This window comes from Chanodichthys erythropterus, unplaced genomic scaffold (assembly GCF_024489055.1).
Source record: "Chanodichthys erythropterus isolate Z2021 unplaced genomic scaffold, ASM2448905v1 ctg000270_np12, whole genome shotgun sequence".
In the NCBI taxonomy this organism is placed as follows: domain Eukaryota; kingdom Metazoa; phylum Chordata; class Actinopteri; order Cypriniformes; family Xenocyprididae; genus Chanodichthys; species Chanodichthys erythropterus.
In genome coordinates, this window is record NW_027125657.1 from 50,006 (window position 1) to 67,500 (window position 17,495).

The 17,495-nt window shown below is 35.6% G+C and overlaps 8 non-coding genes and 1 pseudogene across 8 annotated transcripts; all 9 read right to left on the minus strand.

Annotated features, from left to right (window-relative positions):
- Positions 1–6,595: 6,595 nt before the first annotated feature.
- On the minus strand, positions 6,596–6,714 carry LOC137016128 (5S ribosomal RNA). Its single transcript, XR_010894107.1, has one exon. It is a non-coding gene; the product is annotated as a 5S ribosomal RNA (ribosomal RNA).
- Positions 6,715–6,774: 60 nt separating this feature from the next.
- LOC137016130 (5S ribosomal RNA) lies at positions 6,775–6,893 on the minus strand. Its single transcript, XR_010894109.1, has one exon. It is a non-coding gene; the product is annotated as a 5S ribosomal RNA (ribosomal RNA).
- Positions 6,894–6,953: 60 nt separating this feature from the next.
- Positions 6,954–7,072, minus strand: LOC137016106 (5S ribosomal RNA). The gene has a single exon (XR_010894086.1). It is a non-coding gene; the product is annotated as a 5S ribosomal RNA (ribosomal RNA).
- A 60-nt stretch (positions 7,073–7,132) lies between these two features.
- Positions 7,133–7,251, minus strand: LOC137016086 (5S ribosomal RNA). The gene has a single exon (XR_010894068.1). It is a non-coding gene; the product is annotated as a 5S ribosomal RNA (ribosomal RNA).
- Positions 7,252–7,337: 86 nt separating this feature from the next.
- Positions 7,338–7,475, minus strand: LOC137016089 (5S ribosomal RNA; annotated as a pseudogene).
- Positions 7,476–13,302: 5,827 nt separating this feature from the next.
- LOC137016107 (5S ribosomal RNA) lies at positions 13,303–13,421 on the minus strand. Its single transcript, XR_010894087.1, has one exon. It is a non-coding gene; the product is annotated as a 5S ribosomal RNA (ribosomal RNA).
- A 60-nt stretch (positions 13,422–13,481) lies between these two features.
- LOC137016124 (5S ribosomal RNA) lies at positions 13,482–13,600 on the minus strand. The gene has a single exon (XR_010894104.1). It is a non-coding gene; the product is annotated as a 5S ribosomal RNA (ribosomal RNA).
- A 60-nt stretch (positions 13,601–13,660) lies between these two features.
- Positions 13,661–13,779, minus strand: LOC137016111 (5S ribosomal RNA). The gene has a single exon (XR_010894091.1). It is a non-coding gene; the product is annotated as a 5S ribosomal RNA (ribosomal RNA).
- Positions 13,780–13,839: 60 nt separating this feature from the next.
- Positions 13,840–13,958, minus strand: LOC137016108 (5S ribosomal RNA). The gene has a single exon (XR_010894088.1). It is a non-coding gene; the product is annotated as a 5S ribosomal RNA (ribosomal RNA).
- Between the last annotated feature and the right edge of the window lie 3,537 nt (positions 13,959–17,495).

Below are 17,495 nucleotides of genomic sequence, written 5' to 3' on the forward strand. Positions count from 1 at the left end.
TATCACATGTTTCCTCTTTTTCCATCGTCAGTTCATATTCCTTGCCTTGTCTTGGTCTTACAGCTAAAATTTTGCCATGTCCACATTGTTCTGTTACCGCTTTAATGATGTCCTCCGCTCTCACTTCATTCACTTTTTCCACGTTCACGATCACAGTAGCCTCTTTCAAATATTTCCGTTCAACAAACTTATTTCTTACTTCTTGAATTTTCTCCTTTCCAGCTCGTAGTCGTTTATCCAGTCCAGAGTCGTTTGCCATACGTGTTCCTCGTGCCAGTCCAGTGTCGTTTGCCAAGCGTGGTCCTCCTGCCATTCCAGTGTCGTTTACCATACGTGTTTCTCCAGCCAGTCCTGCGTCGTCATCCATTATCCGTCCGAAAAAAAAGAGAAAAGAAAAAGAAAAATAACCACCCTCCAGCCAGCAAAAGCTGCTGTTAGGTGGTTTATAACTGAAACAAAAACAAAAAAACTAATTTAAAGTAAAAAGAAACTCACAAAACAAACAAACAAAAAAAAACACAAAATGGTGGAGAGCCTTCCTCTCCAAACTGCAGCCAAACAACTTCCTTCAGACTCAATAGCGCCCTCAGAGTGGTATGGCCGTAAGCGAAAACTGCTGCCAAGAGTGGGCTATTTAAGACATTCTTTATACTTTCAGAAAAACATAAAGCTTACAGCACCTGGTATTCCCAGGCGGTCTCCCATCCAAGTACTAACCAGGCCCTACTCTGCTTAGCTTCCGAGATCAGACGAGATCGGGCGTGCTTTTTTTTTTTTTTTTTTTTTATTAAGAAATTTCAATCAATAAAATACAATACAATAAATAATACAATAAAAATTATAGTTTTTCTTACACAATCACCTTTACATCACATTTCTCCTTTACATCACAAATCTCCTTTACATCACAAATCTCCTTTACATCACAAATCTCCTTTACATCACATTTCTCCTTTACATCACATTTCACCTTTACATCACATATCATACATCAAACATTTTCTTACAAAACTTGTCGGTCTTGGAGGGAGATCAGATCAATAAAATACAATGGAATAAATAAAACAATAAAAATTACAGTTATTCTTATACAATCACCTTTACATCACATATCATACACCACCTTACATCATACCTTTACATAAATTAATTCAATATTCTCCTTCACTTCCTGGCAGCTTCCACATTAATTCTTTTAAAACACAACAAACTTGAGGGGTAAAAACATGATAAAAAACATCCAACATATTTTCACATTTAAAATACACATAAAGTCTTTCCATGTACACTTCTGTTTTCCTTTTAAACACAGTCCAAACATCCAACACAATTTTTTCTTTTTTCGCCACAATTCTTCTTTCCCATATTGCACTTTTCATCAACATTACCCACAGATTTATAAACTTTTTGTTCCGACACTTCTTCTCCCAACCAAACATCACCACTCTGTTCCATTCCATTACATTTTCATCCCACTCCACAGTCAATTCTTTAATCACACATTTACATTTCTTTAAAAAATCCTCCAATTCTTTACAATATAAAAACATATGTAAAATCCATTCTTCTTTTTCTTGGCACACTTTACACATTGCATTTTGTGTCATCCCGATTTTATTTAAAATATACTCAGTAAAAACCACTTTATGTCTTATAAAATACTCCAAACATTCCAATTTTGTCTCCACACATTTTCCTCTCATGTTTCTCCATATACTCTCTTCTTTTAAATCTTTAAATTTCTCCACCCAGTACTTATTTACAATTGGTTCTTTAAAAACACCATCTCTAAAAACACAATAAAACATTTTTACAGTACATTCTTTAAAATCACACAATTTCCCCCCAAGTTTCACATAGATGTTCTTTTCTTTTGGCTCTTCTTCCACACACTCAATTCTTTTAATCCAGTCCTTTGGTATTGCATTTTTAATGATTTCATATTTATTTGTTATTTCTTGTTTGCTGTATTCTTCTTTTGCCACTTCCATTGCATCGAAAACATATTGTGTTGGTAAAAACCCCTCTTTAAACTCATATAAAACATCTCTCACTCTTGTAATTCCCACTTCCATCCATTTCTTAAAAAATATTTCTTTCCCTTGTTTTAAAATGTTATTATTTAAAAACAGAGGTTGATTTAAAATGCTTTCTCTCCCATGCGGATCATATTCAATTTTCGTTAAAAACTTTCCCCAAGCACTAAAAATTTCTCTATAAAATGCAGGTAATCCTTCAGTCATCCATAATTTTGTTTTCATCCATAAAATTCCATCCCCCATGTTAAAACCACCACATTTATTTAAAAAGTATTTCATTGTTTTCTTCCACTCAGTTTTGTTTTCTTCATTTAGGTATTTCTTAACAATTTTTACTCTCAAAGCATTTTTTCGTTGTTCCACATCCATTAAACCTAAGCCTCCCTTTTCCACCGCCCCTAAAATCGTGTTATGTGCAATTCTCGCTGGTTTCCCCTCCCATAAAAAGTCAAGAAAGCATTTCTTCAACCTCTGCTCTGTCCATAACGGCATTTCAGACACATATAAAACATACCACAATTTAGAAACCATTAAAACATTTAATATTAAAACCTTCCCCTTTAAATTTAAAGTTCTTAATTTCCAAAAATTTAACCTCCTCTCTATATCTGTAACTAGTTGCTCCCACATTTCATCCCTTACTTTCCTCTCATTCTTCCCCATTAAAACTCCTAAAATCCTCATTTCGTCCACTTCCTTAAAATTAAAACAATCCGTTAAAACCATAGCTTTACCAAATCTCATATATACTGTTTTATCTTCGTTTACTTTACTTCCAGATCCTCTACAATACTCTTTTACAACATTCATTACTTCTTTAACACTCCCTTTTCCCTTTACAATTATCGTCGTATCATCAGCATATTGAAATACTTTCCCCTCAGCCCTGTTTTCTTCAATTTCAATCCCTATTATTCCTTCTTTACCCCTAATTGCCAATCCTAATGGTTCTGATACAAGTGAATATAATAAAGCAGAGAGAGGACAACCCTGTCTAATTGAACGTGTGATTTTAAAACAGTCTGTTAAAAACCCATTACATTTAATTCTTGTTAGTGCACCCTTATATAAAATCTCAATCCATTTAATAAAATTCTCACCAAAACCAAAACTCCTTAAAACCTCAAATAAATATCTGTGCTCAACCCTATCAAACGCTTTCTCGAAATCCAAACTAATTACATATCCTTCCTCATTTTTTTCTTTCATATACCAAATGTTGTCTCTTATACTCATCGTTATGTCAGCTATGTCTCTTCCTTTTACACCATATGCTTGATTTGTTTTAATTATACTTGGCATTACTTCTTTTAACCTGTTTGCTAAAATCTTTGCTAAAATCTTAAAATCTGTGTTCAGCATCGTGATCGGTCTATAGTTTTTTAAATCTACTTTCTCTCCTTTCCTTTTATATACTAGTTTCATTAACCCCATCCTTGTTCTTTCATTCATTTCTTCTTTTTCAAAAACAACTTTAAAAACATCCTTTAAAATCTTTACTAAAACTCCTTTAAAACATACATAAAATTCCGTTCCCAAACCATCTATTCCTGGACTTTTCTTTTTATTCAGTTGACTTATTGCTCTTTCTATCTCTTCTTCTCTGATTTCTTGGTCACATTCTTTTTTGTCTTGCTCGCCTACCTTTGCTTTTATCTGATTTAAACATTTCTTTTTTCCTCCTCTTCCACACCTCTTGCACTAAATAGATCCTCATAAAAATACCTTATTTCTTCTAAAATCTTTTCATTACTTTCTACAATTTCCCCATTTTTCCCTCTTATTTCTTTAATCGTTTCAGCTTTCCCCTTCTTTTTTTCTAGATCAAAAAAGAACTTTGTACATTTTTCTCCCTCCACCACATATTTTGCTTTGCTTCTTAGCATCGCTCCCTCGTATTCTTTTTCTTCTATTTCCTTTAATTTTCCCTCTATCTCCCTTATCTTTTGTATGTCTTTATCTTCTTTATTCAATTCCTTTTCCAAACTTGCTTTTATTTCTCTTTCTTTGTTTCTCTTACATCTCTTTATTAAACTACAATATTTGATCGAGAATTTTTTGATTAAAAACTTTACATTCTCCCACCATATTCTCTTATCCTCTTCATACATTCCATTTTCCTTTTCTTTTTCTATTATTTCTTTAACTTTTGCAACATAATCTTCATTCTTTAAAATCTGCACATTTAAAATCCATACTCCCGGCCCTCTTTGCATTTTACTCCAGTCCACTATAAAAAATAAGAACTTGTGATCACTAAAACTTGTTTCCTCATACTTAATCTTTTCAATAAAATTCTCCACATTTCTACTACATAAAACAAAGTCAATTCTAGTTTGGCATACAAAACTCCCCACTATTTGTCTCCTTGAAAATTCTTTTTTCTGTTCATTCCTTTCTCTCCACACATCTATCAAATCATTTTCCTTCATTAATGCTTTTAATTCTTTTCTTCCCGTATCCGTTTTAAAAACCATTCCTTCAGCCATATCTTGCTTGCTAAAAACCGTGTTAAAATCTCCCATCATTATTATTTCTTTATACTTCTTTACAATATTTCTTAAAACATTAAAAAACTCTTTCTTTTCCTTCTCCTCCACTGGTGCATGTACATTTACTAAAATCAAATCTCTTCCTTCATATTTCGTCTCTACTACAATACACTTCCCCAACCTGTCCTTATACACAATTTTACTCACTTTAAAAACATCATCCTTCATTAAAAAAGCCACACCTCTTCCAAACCTCCCATCGCCATTATTATATAAAATACCACCATCCCATCTCTTTTTATAATCAAACATAACATTTTCTCTCCAGTTTGTTTCTTGTAATGCTATAATATCTTCCCTTTTACATTTCTCTTTTACTTTTTCAAATTTCCCAATGTCCAACAGTCCCCTTGCATTAAAAGTAACACAACTTAAAACCATTAAAAGAAATACAGATAAATACTTAAAAACCATTATTCACCATTGTCTCCCTCCAAGCCTCTTAACACGTCATATTTGTTACTTTTTGTCATTATTTTTTTCCTTGCACCTTCCAAATTTGGTTTTACCTTCAATGCTCTTCTTCTTATTTGTCCTCTCCCCCTCTGTCCTTGTCCATGCTGTCTGTCTTTATTTCTTCTTCACTGTCCGTTTCCTTATTTTGATCCATCCTTCCATGTCCATCTCTCTCCACGTCCTCCATAAAAGTATTAAAACTGTCCGATATTTCCATTTCAGTCCCTTGAGTATCCTGCTCCGTTGTCTGTTCATCATTTTTACTGTTGTCTTTTTCTCTTTCCCCTTCCTCACTGTTGCTCTGTTCTTCTTCCTCTTGTCATTCATCAGTTTGTCCATCCTCCTCGTTGTTTCCTTCATGCACCTGTCCGCCTACCTGTTTTTCCCTTCCTCCTTCCTCTCCCTCCATCCAGCATTCACATTTATTTAAAACCTCTTGACACTCCGGGCACCTAACCGCATTGCAATCCCTTGCAAAGTGTCCCCTCTCCTCACATTTGTAGCACGTAAATGTCGGGCAGTCTTTTAGCAAGTGCTCCGGGCTCATGCACAGCCTACAGGTTTTCACCTGATGGCTGTGCATCACCCGGAAGTACTGCTGGCCCTCGGCTGTCTCAAGCCTCGTGCTGTATGGCAGGGATGCCACCTCCTTGGGGAATCGGACTTTAAGGAACCTTGTCCCGTCCTCAATATCGGTGCCCGGGTAGCATCTCCTTTTAATTTGACTCATGGGCTCAACACCCCATCCCTCCAATTTTTCTAAAATTTTTCCATCATCCAGGTAGACGGGCAGGTGCATGAAGGAAACAACATAATCACGATTTTGCAGGTTTTTCACTTCACACATCACTCCTTTAACTTCCAGTCCTTCAATTAGTTTATCACATGTTTCCTCTTTTTCCATCGTCAGTTCATATTCCTTGCCTTGTCTTGGTCTTACAGCTAAAATTTTGCCATGTCCACATTGTTCTGTTACCGCTTTAATGATGTCCTCCGCTCTCACTTCATTCACTTTTTCCACGTTCACGATCACAGTAGCCTCTTTCAAATATTTCCGTTCAACAAACTTATTTCTTACTTCTTGAATTTTCTCCTTTCCAGCTCGTAGTCGTTTATCCAGTCCAGAGTCGTTTGCCATACGTGTTCCTCGTGCCAGTCCAGTGTCGTTTGCCAAGCGTGGTCCTCCTGCCATTCCAGTGTCGTTTACCATACGTGTTTCTCCAGCCAGTCCTGCGTCGTCATCCATTATCCGTCCGAAAAAAAAAGAGAAAAGAAAAAGAAAAATAACCACCCTCCAGCCAGCAAAAGCTGCTGTTAGGTGGTTTATAACTGAAACAAAAACAAAAAAACTAATTTAAAGTAAAAAGAAACTCACAAAACAAACAAACAAAAAAAAACACAAAATGGTGGAGAGCCTTCCTCTCCAAACTGCAGCCAAACAACTTCCTTCAGACTCAATAGCGCCCTCAGAGTGGTATGGCCGTAAGCGAAAACTGCTGCCAAGAGTGGGCTATTTAAGACATTCTTTATACTTTCAGAAAAACATAAAGCTTACAGCACCTGGTATTCCCAGGCGGTCTCCCATCTAAGTACTAACCAGGCCCTACTCTGCTTAGCTTCCGAGATCAGACGAGATCGGGCGTGCTCAGAGTGGTATGGCCGTAAGCGAAAACTGCTGCCAAGAGTGGGCTATTTAAGACATTCTTTATACTTTCAGAAAAACATAAAGCTTACAGCACCTGGTATTCCCAGGCGGTCTCCCATCCAAGTACTAACCAGGCCCTACTCTGCTTAGCTTCCGAGACCAGACGAGATCGGGCGTGCTCAGAGTGGTATGGCCGTAAGCGAAAACTGCTGCCAAGAGTGGGCTATTTAAGACATTCTTTATACTTTCAGAAAAACATAAAGCTTACAGCACCTGGTATTCCCAGGCGGTCTCCCATCCAAGTACTAACCAGGCCCTACTCTGCTTAGCTTCCGAGATCAGACGAGATCGGGCGTGCTCAGAGTGGTATGGCCGTAAGCGAAAACTGCTGCCAAGAGTGGGCTATTTAAGACATTCTTTATACTTTCAGAAAAACATAAAGCTTACAGCACCTGGTATTCCCAGGCGGTCTCCCATCCAAGTACTAACCAGGACCTACTCTGCTTAGCTTCCGAGATCAGACGAGATCGGGCGTGCTCAGAGTGGAATGGCCGTAAGCGAAAACTGCTGCCAAGAGTGGGCTACTTAAGGTATTCCGACACTCTTTTTTTTTTTTTTTTTTTTTTTTTTTGAAACAAAACATAAAGCTTACAGCACCTGGTATTCCCAGGCGGTCTCCCATCCAAGAGGCGGTCTCCCATCCAAGTACTAACCAGGCCCTACTCTGCTTAGCTTCCGAGATCAGACGAGATCGGGCGTGCTCAGAGTGGTATGGCCGTAAGCGAAAAGTGCTGCCAAGAGTGGGCTATTTAAGACATTCTTTATACTTTCAGAAAAACATAAAGCTTACAGCACCTGGTATTCCCAGGCGGTCTCCCATCCAAGTACTAACCAGGCCCTACTCTGCTTAGCTTCCGAGATCAGACGAGATCGGGCGTGCTTTTTTTTTTTTTTTTTTTTTTTTTATTAAGAAATTTCAATCATTAAAACACAATACAATAAATAATACAATAAAAATCACATATCATCTTTACATCACAAATCTCCTTTACATCACAAATCTCCATTACATCACATTTCTCCTTTACATCACATTTCTCCTTTACATCACATATCTCTTTTACATCACATTTCACACATTTACCTTACATCATACATTTACATAAATAATTCATAAATCTCCTTCACTCCCCGGCAGCTTCCACATTAGATCCTTTAAAACACAACAAACTTGTGGAGTAAAAACACGATAAAAAGCATCCAACATATTTTCACATTTAAAATACACATAAAGTCTTTCCATGTACACTTCTGTTTTTCTTTTAAACACAGTCCAAACATCCAACACAATTTTTTCTTTTTTCGCCACAATTCTTCTTTCCCATATTGCACTTTTCATCAACATCAGCCACAGATTTATAAACGTTTTGTTTCGACACTTCTTTTCCCATCCAAACATCACCACTCTGTTCCATTCCATTACATTTTCATCCCACTCCACAGTCAATTCTTTAACCACACATTTACACTTCTTTAAAAAATCCTCCAATTCTTTACAATATAAAAACATATGTAAAATCCATTCTTCCTTTTCTTGGCACACTTTACACATTGCATTTTGTGCCATCCCGATTTTATTTAAAATAGACTCAGTAAAAACCACTTTATGTCTTATAAAATAATCCAAACATTCTAATTTTGTCTCCACACATTTTCCCCTCATGTTTCTCCATATACTTTCTTCTTTTAAATCTTTGAATTTCTGCACCCAGTACTTATTTACAATTGGTTCCTTAAAAACACCATCTCTAAAAACACAATAAAACATTTTTACAGTACATTCTTTAAAATCACACAAATTTTCCCCCAGTTTCACATAAATGTTCTTTTCTTTTGGCTCTTCTTCCATACACTCTATTCTTTTAATCCAGTCTTTTGGGATCGCGTGTTTAATGATATCATATTTGTTTGTTATTTCTTGATTGCTGTATTCTTCTTTTGCTATTTCCATTGCGTCAATGACATATTGTGTTGGTAAAAAACCTTCTTTAAACTCATATAAAACATCTCTCACTCTCGTTATCCCCACTTCCATCCATTTCTTAAAAAATATCTCTTTCCCTTGTTTTAAAATATTGCTATTTAAGAACAGAGGTTGATTTAAAATGTTTTCTCTCCCACGCGGATCATATTCAATTTTCGTTAAAAATTTTCCCCAAGCACTAAAAATTTCTCTATAAAACGCAGGTAATCCTTCAGTCATCCAATTTTTTGTTTTCATCCATAAAATTCCATCCCCCATGTTAAAACCACCACATTTATTTAAAAAATATTTCATTGTTTTCTTCCACTCAGTTTTGTGTTCTTCATTTAGGTATTTCTTGACAATTTTCACTCTCATTGCATTTTTCCGTTGTTCTACATCCATTAGTCCTAAACCTCCCCTTTCCACCGCCCCTAAAATTGTGTTATGTGCAATCCTTGCTGGCTTTCCCTCCCATAAAAAGTCAAGAAAACATTTCTTCAACCTCTTTTCTGTCCATAACGGCATTTCAGATACATATAAAACATACCAAAGTTTAGAAACCATTAAAACTTTCAATATTAAAACCTTCCCCTTCAAATTTAAAGTTCTTAATTTCCAAAAATTTAACCTCCTCTCTATATCCGTAACTAGTTGCTCCCACATTTCATCTCTTACTTTCCTTTCATTCTTCCCCATTAAAACTCCCAAAATCCTAATTTCTTCCACTTCCTTGAAATTAAAACAATCCGTTAAAACCATAGCTTTACCAAATCTCATATATACTGTTTTATCTTCATTTCCTCTACTTCCAGATCCCCTACAATACTCTTTTACAACATTCATTACTTCTTTAACACTCCCTTTTCCCTTTACAATTATCGTTGTATCATCAGCGTATTGAAAAACTTTCCCCTCAGCCTTATTTTCTTCAATTTCAATCCCCATTATTCCTTCTTTTTGTCTAATTGTCAATCCTAAAGGTTCTGACACAAGTGAATATAATAATGCAGAAAGCGGACAACCCTGCCTAATTGAACGTGTGATTTTAAAACAGTCTGTTAAAAACCCATTACATTTAATCCTTGTTAGTGCACCCTTATATAAAATCTCAATCCATTTAATAAAATTTTCACCAAAACCAAAACTCCTTAAAACCTCAAATAAATACCCGTGCTCAACCCTATCAAACGCTTTCTCGAAATCTAAACTAATTACATATCCTTCTTCATTTTTTTCTTTCATATACCAAATTTTGTCTCTTATACTCATAGTTATATCAGCTATATCTCTTCCTTTTACTCCATACGCTTGATTTGTTTTAATTATACTTGGCATTACTTCCTTTAACCGGTTTGCTAAAACCTTCGCTAAAATCTTAAAATCCGTGTTCAACATCGTGATCGGTCTATAGTTTTTTAAATCTACCTTTTCTCCTTTCTTTTTATATATCAGTTTCATTAAACCCACCCTTGTTCTTTCATTAATTTCTTCTTTCTCAAAACTGTCTATAAAAACCTCCTTTAAAATCTTTACTAAAACTTCTTTAAAACATATATAAAATTCAGTTCCCAAACCATCTATTCCTGGACTTTTCTTTTTATTCAGTTGATTTATTGCTCTTTCAATCTCTTCTTCTCTGATTTCTTGGTCACATTCTTTTTTGTCTTCTTCGCTTACTTTTGCTTCTATCTGATTCAACAACTTCTTTTTTTCCTCCTCTTCCACACCTCTTGCACTAAATAGATCCTCATAAAAATACTTTATTTCTTCTAAAATTCTCTCATTCCCTTCTACAATTTCCCCATTTTTCCCTCTTATTTCTTTTATCGTTTCAGCTTTCCCTTTCTTTTTTTCCAGATCAAAAAAGAACTTTGTACATTTTTCTCCCTCCACCACATATTTTGCTTTGCTTCTTAGCCTTGCTCCCTCATATTCTTTTTCTTCCATTTCTTTCAGTTTTCCCTCTATGTCCTTTATCTTTTGTATGTCTTTATTTTCTTTATTCAATTCCTTTTCCAAACTTTCTTTTATTTCTCTTTCATTGTATCTTTTACATTTTTGCATTAATCGACAATATCTGATCGAGAATTTTTTGATTAAAAACTTTACATTCTCCCACCATATTCTCTTATCCTCTTCATACATTCCATTTTCCCTTTCTTTTTCTATAATTTCTTTAACTTTTGCAACATAATCTTCATTCTTTAAAATCTGCGTATTTAAAATCCATACTCCCGGCCCCCTTTGCATTTTACTCCAGTCTACAATAAAAAATAAAAACTTGTGATCACTAAAACTTGTTTCCTCATACTTAATCTTTTCAATAAAATTCTCCACATTTCTACTACATAAAACAAAATCAATTCTAGTTTGGCATACAAAACTTCCCACTATTTGTCTCCTTGAAAATTCTTTTTTCTGTTCATTCCTTTCTCTCCACACATCTATCATATTATTTTCCTCCATTAATGCTTTTAATTCTTTCCTTCCCGTATCAGTTTTAAAAACCATTCCCTCAGCCATATCTTGTTTACTAAAAACTGTATTAAAATCCCCCATCATTATTATTTCTTTATACTTATTTACAATGTTTCTTAAAACATTAAAAAACTCTTTCTTTTCCTTCTCCTCCACTGGTGCATGTACATTTACTAAAATCAAGTCTCTTCCTTCATATTTTGTCCCTACTACCATACATTTCCCCAACCCGTCCTTGTATACAACTTTACTCACTTTAAAAACATCATCCTTCATTAAAAAAGCCACACCTCTCCCAAACCTCCCATCTCCATTATTATATAAAATACCACCCTCCCATCTCTTTTTAAAATCATTCATAACATTTTCTCTCCAGTTTGTTTCTTGTAAAGCAATAATATCTTCCCTTTTACATTTCTCTTTTACTTTTTCAAATTTTCCAATATCCAACAGTCCTCTTGCATTAAAAGTAACACAACTTAAAACCATTAAAAGAAAGACAAATAAATACTTAAAAACCATTATTCACCATTGTCTCCCTCCAAGCCCCTTAACACATCATATCTGTTCATTTCAGTCATTATTTTTTTCCTTGCACCTTCCAAATTTGGTTTTACCTTCAATGTTCTTCTTCTTCTTTGTCCTCTCCCCCTCTGTCTTTGTCCATGTTGTCCACCTTTATTTCTTTCTCACTGTCCATTTCTTTATTTTGATCCATCTTTCCATTTCCATCCCTCTCCACGTCCTCCATAAAAGTATTAAAACTGTCCGATATTTCCATTTCATTCCATTGAGTGTTCTGCTCCGTTGTTTGTTCATCATTCTTACTGTTGTTTTTTTCTCTTTCTCCTTCTTCACTGTTGCTCTGTTCTTCTTCCTCTTGTCGTTCATCACTTTGTCCATCCTCCTCGTTGTTTCCTTCATGCACCTGTCCGCCCACCTGTTTTTCCCTTCCTCCTTCCTCTCCCTCCATCCAGCATTCACATTTATTTAAAATCTCTTGACACTCCGGGCACCTAACCGCATTGCAATCCCTTGCAAAGTGTCCCCTCTCCTCACATTTGTAGCACGTAAATGTCGGGCAATCTTTTAGCAAGTGCTCCGGGCTCATGCACAGCCTACAGGTTTTCACCTGATGGCTGTGCATCACCCGGAAGTACTGCTGGCCCTCGGCTGTCTCAAGCCTCGTGCTGTATGGCAGGGATGCCACCTCCTTGGGGAATCGGACTTTAAGGAACCTTGTCCCGTCCTCAATATCGGTGCCCGGGTAGCATCTCCTTTTAACTTGACTCATAGGCTCAACACCCCATCCCTCCAATTTTTCTAAAATTTTGCCATCATCCAGGTAGACGGGCAGGTGCATGAAGGAAACAACATAATCACGATTTTGCAGGTTTTTCACTTCACACATCACTCCTTTAACTTCCAGTCCTTCAATTAGTTTATCACATGTTTCCTCTTTTTCCATAGTCAGTTCATATTCCTTGCCTTGTCTTGGTCTTAGAGCTAAAATTTTGCCATGTCCACATTGTTCTGTTACCGCTTTAATGATGTCCTCCGCTCTCACTTCATTCACTTTTTCCACGTTCACGATCACAGTAGCCTCTTTCAAATATTTCCGTTCAACAAACTTATTTCTTACTTCTTGAATTTTCTCCTTTCCAGCTCGTAGTCGTTTATCCAGTCCAGAATCGTTTGCCATACGTGTTCCTCGTGCCAGTCCAGTGTCGTTTGCCATGCGTCGTCCTCCTGCCATTCCAGTGTCGTTTACCATACGTGTTTCTCCAGCCAGTCCTGCGTCGTAATCCATTATCCGTCCGAAAAAAGAGAAAAAAGAAAAAGGCTTAACCACCCTCCAGCCAGCAAAAGCTGCTGTTAGGTGGTTTAACTGAAACAAACAAAAAAAAAACTAACTCAAAGTAAAAAGAAACTCACAAAACAAACAAACAAAATAACACAAAATGGTGGAGAGCCTTCCTCTCCAAACTGCAGCCAAACAACTTCCTTGAGACTCAATAGCGCCCTCAGAGTGGTATGGCCGTAAGCGAAAACTGCTGCCAAGAGTGGGCTATTTAAGACATTCTTTATACTTTCAGAAAAACATAAAGCTTACAGCACCTGGTATTCCCAGGCGGTCTCCCATCCAAGTACTAACCAGGCCCTACTCTGCTTAGCTTCCGAGATCAGACGAGATCGGGCGTGCTCAGAGTGGTATGGCCGTAAGCGAAAACTGCTGCCAAGAGTGGGCTATTTAAGACATTCTTTATTCTTTCAGAAAAACATAAAGCTTACAGCACCTGGTATTCCCAGGCGGTCTCCCATCCAAGTACTAACCAGGCCCTACTCTGCTTAGCTTCCGAGATCAGACGAGATCGGGCGTGCTCAGAGTGGTATGGCTGTAAGCGAAAACTGCTGCCAAGAGTGGGCTATTTAAGACATTCTTTATACTTTCAGAAAAACATAAAGCTTACAGCACCTGGTATTCCCAGGCGGTCTCCCATCCAAGTACTAACCAGGCCCTACTCTGCTTAGCTTCCGAGATCAGACGAGATCGGGCGTGGTCAGAGTGGTATGGCCGTAAGCGAAAACTGCTGCCAAGAGTGGGCTATTTAAGACATTCTTTATACTTTCAGAAAAACATAAAGCTTACAGCACCTGGTATTCCCAGGCGGTCTCCCATCCAAGTACTAACCAGGCCCTACTCTGCTTAGCTTCCGAGATCAGACGAGATCGGGCGTGCTCAGAGTGGTATGGCCGTAAGCGAAAACTGCTGCCAAGAGTGGGCTACTTAAGGTATTCAGACACTCTTTTTTTTTTTTTTTTTTTTTTTTGAAACAAAACATAAAGCTTACAGCACCTGGTATTCCCAGGCGGTCTCCCATCCAAGTACTAACCAGGCCCTACTCTGCTTAGCTTCCGAGATCAGACGAGATCGGGCGTGCTTTTTTTTTTTTTTTTTTTTTTTTTTATTAAGAAATTTCAATCATTAAAATACAATACAATAAATAATACAATAAAAATCACATATCACCTTTACATCACAAATCTCCTTTACATCACAAATCTCCATTACATCACATATCTCTTTTACATCACATTTCACACATTTACCTTACATCATACATTTACATAAATAATTCATAAATCTCCTTCACTCCCCGGCAGCTTCCACATTAGATCCTTTAAAACACAACAAACTTGTGGAGTAAAAACACGATAAAAAGCATCTAACATATTTTCACATTTAAAATACACATAAAGTCTTTCCATGTACACTTCTGTTTTTCTTTTAAACACAGTCCAAACATCCAACACAATTTTTTCTTTTTTCGCCACAATTCTTCTTTCCCATATTGCACTTTTCATCAACATCAGCCACAGATTTATAAACGTTTTGTTTCGACACTTCTTTTCCCATCCAAACATCACCACTCTGTTCCATTCCATTACATTTTCATCCCACTCCACAGTCAATTCTTTAACCACACATTTACACTTCTTTAAAAAATCCTCCAATTCTTTACAATATAAAAACATATGTAAAATCCATTCTTCCTTTTCTTGGCACACTTTACACATTGCATTTTGTGCCATCCCGATTTTATTTAAAATAGACTCAGTAAAAACCACTTTATGTCTTATAAAATAATCCAAACATTCTAATTTTGTCTCCACACATTTTCCCCTCATGTTTCTCCATATACTTTCTTCTTTTAAATCTTTGAATTTCTGCACCCAGTACTTATTTACAATTGGTTCCTTAAAAACACCATCTCTAAAAACACAATAAAACATTTTTACAGTACATTCTTTAAAATCACACAAATTTTCCCCCAGTTTCACATAAATGTTCTTTTCTTTTGGCTCTTCTTCCATACACTCTATTCTTTTAATCCAGTCTTTTGGGATCGCGTGTTTAATGATATCATATTTGTTTGTTATTTCTTGATTGCTGTATTCTTCTTTTGCTATTTCCATTGCGTCAATGACATATTGTGTTGGTAAAAAACCTTCTTTAAACTCATATAAAACATCTCTCACTCTCGTTATCCCCACTTCCATCCATTTCTTAAAAAATATCTCTTTCCCTTGTTTTAAAATATTGCTATTTAAGAACAGAGGTTGATTTAAAATGTTTTCTCTCCCACGCGGATCATATTCAATTTTCGTTAAAAATTTTCCCCAAGCACTAAAAATTTCTCTATAAAACGCAGGTAATCCTTCAGTCATCCAATTTTTTGTTTTCATCCATAAAATTCCATCCCCCATGTTAAAACCACCACATTTATTTAAAAAATATTTCATTGTTTTCTTCCACTCAGTTTTGTGTTCTTCATTTAGGTATTTCTTGACAATTTTCACTCTCATTGCATTTTTCCGTTGTTCTACATCCATTAGTCCTAAACCTCCCTTTTCCACCGCCCCTAAAATTGTGTTATGTGCAATCCTTGCTGGCTTTCCCTCCCATAAAAAGTCAAGAAAACATTTCTTCAACCTCTTTTCTGTCCATAACGGCATTTCAGATACATATAAAACATACCAAAGTTTAGAAACCATTAAAACATTCAATATTAAAACCTTCCCCTTCAAATTTAAAGTTCTTAATTTCCAAAAATTTAACCTCCTCTCTATATCCGTAACTAGTTGCTCCCACATTTCATCTCTTACTTTCCTTTCATTCTTCCCCATTAAAACTCCCAAAATCCTAATTTCTTCCACTTCCTTGAAATTAAAACAATCCGTTAAAACCATAGCTTTACCAAATCTCATATATACTGTTTTATCTTCATTTACTCTACTTCCAGATCCCCTACAATACTCTTTTACAACATTCATTACTTCTTTAACACTCCCTTTTCCCTTTACAATTATCGTTGTATCATCAGCGTATTGAAAAACTTTCCCCTCAGCCTTATTTTCTTCAATTTCAATCCCCATTATTCCTTCTTTTTGTCTAATTGTCAATCCTAAAGGTTCTGACACAAGTGAATATAATAATGCAGAAAGCGGACAACCCTGCCTAATTGAACGTGTGATTTTAAAACAGTCTGTTAAAAACCCATTACATTTAATCCTTGTTAGTGCACCCTTATATAAAATCTCAATCCATTTAATAAAATTTTCACCAAAACCAAAACTCCTTAAAACCTTAAATAAATACCCGTGCTCAACCCTATCAAACGCTTTCTCGAAATCTAAACTAATTACATATCCTTCTTCATTTTTTTCTTTCATATACCAAATTTTGTCTCTTATACTCATAGTTATATCAGCTATATCTCTTCCTTTTACTCCATACGCTTGATTTGTTTTAATTATACTTGGCATTACTTCCTTTAATCTGTTTGCTAAAACCTTCGCTAAAATCTTAAAATCCGTGTTCAACATCGTGATCGGTCTATAGTTTTTTAAATCTACCTTTTCTCCTTTCTTTTTATATATCAGTTTCATTAAACCCACCCTTGTTCTTTCATTAATTTCTTCTTTCTCAAAACTGTCTATAAAAACCTCCTTTAAAATCTTTACTAAAACTTCTTTAAAACATATATAAAATTCAGTTCCCAAACCATCTATACCTGGACTTTTCTTTTTATTCAGTTGATTTATTGCTCTTTCAATCTCTTCTTCTCTGATTTCTTGGTCACATTCTTTTTTGTCTTCTTCGCTTACTTTTGCTTCTATCTGATTCAACAATTTCTTTTTTTCCTCCTCTTCCACACCTCTTGCACTAAATAGATCCTCATAAAAATACTTTATTTCTTCTAAAATTCTCTCATTCCCTTCTACAATTTCCCCATTTTTCCCTCTTATTTCTTTTATCGTTTCAGCTTTCCCTTTCTTTTTTTCCAGATCAAAAAAGAACTTTGTACATTTTTCTCCCTCCACCACATATTTTGCTTTGCTTCTTAGCCTTGCTCCCTCATATTCTTTTTCTTCCATTTCTTTCAGTTTTCCCTCTATTTCCTTTATCTTTTGTATGTCTTTACTTTCTTTATTCAATTCAATTTCCAAACTTTCTTTTATTTCTTTCTCCTTGTATCTTTTACATTTCTGTATTAAGCGACAATATCTGATCGAGAATTTTTTGATTAAAAACTTTACATTCTCCCACCATATTCTCTTATCCTCTTCATACATTCCATTTTCCCTTTCTTTTTCTATAATTTCTTTAACTTTTGCAACATAATCTTCATTCTTTAAAATCTGCGTATTTAAAATCCATACTCCCGGCCCCCTTTGCATTTTACTCCAGTCTACAATAAAAAATAAAAACTTGTGATCACTAAAACTTGTTTCCT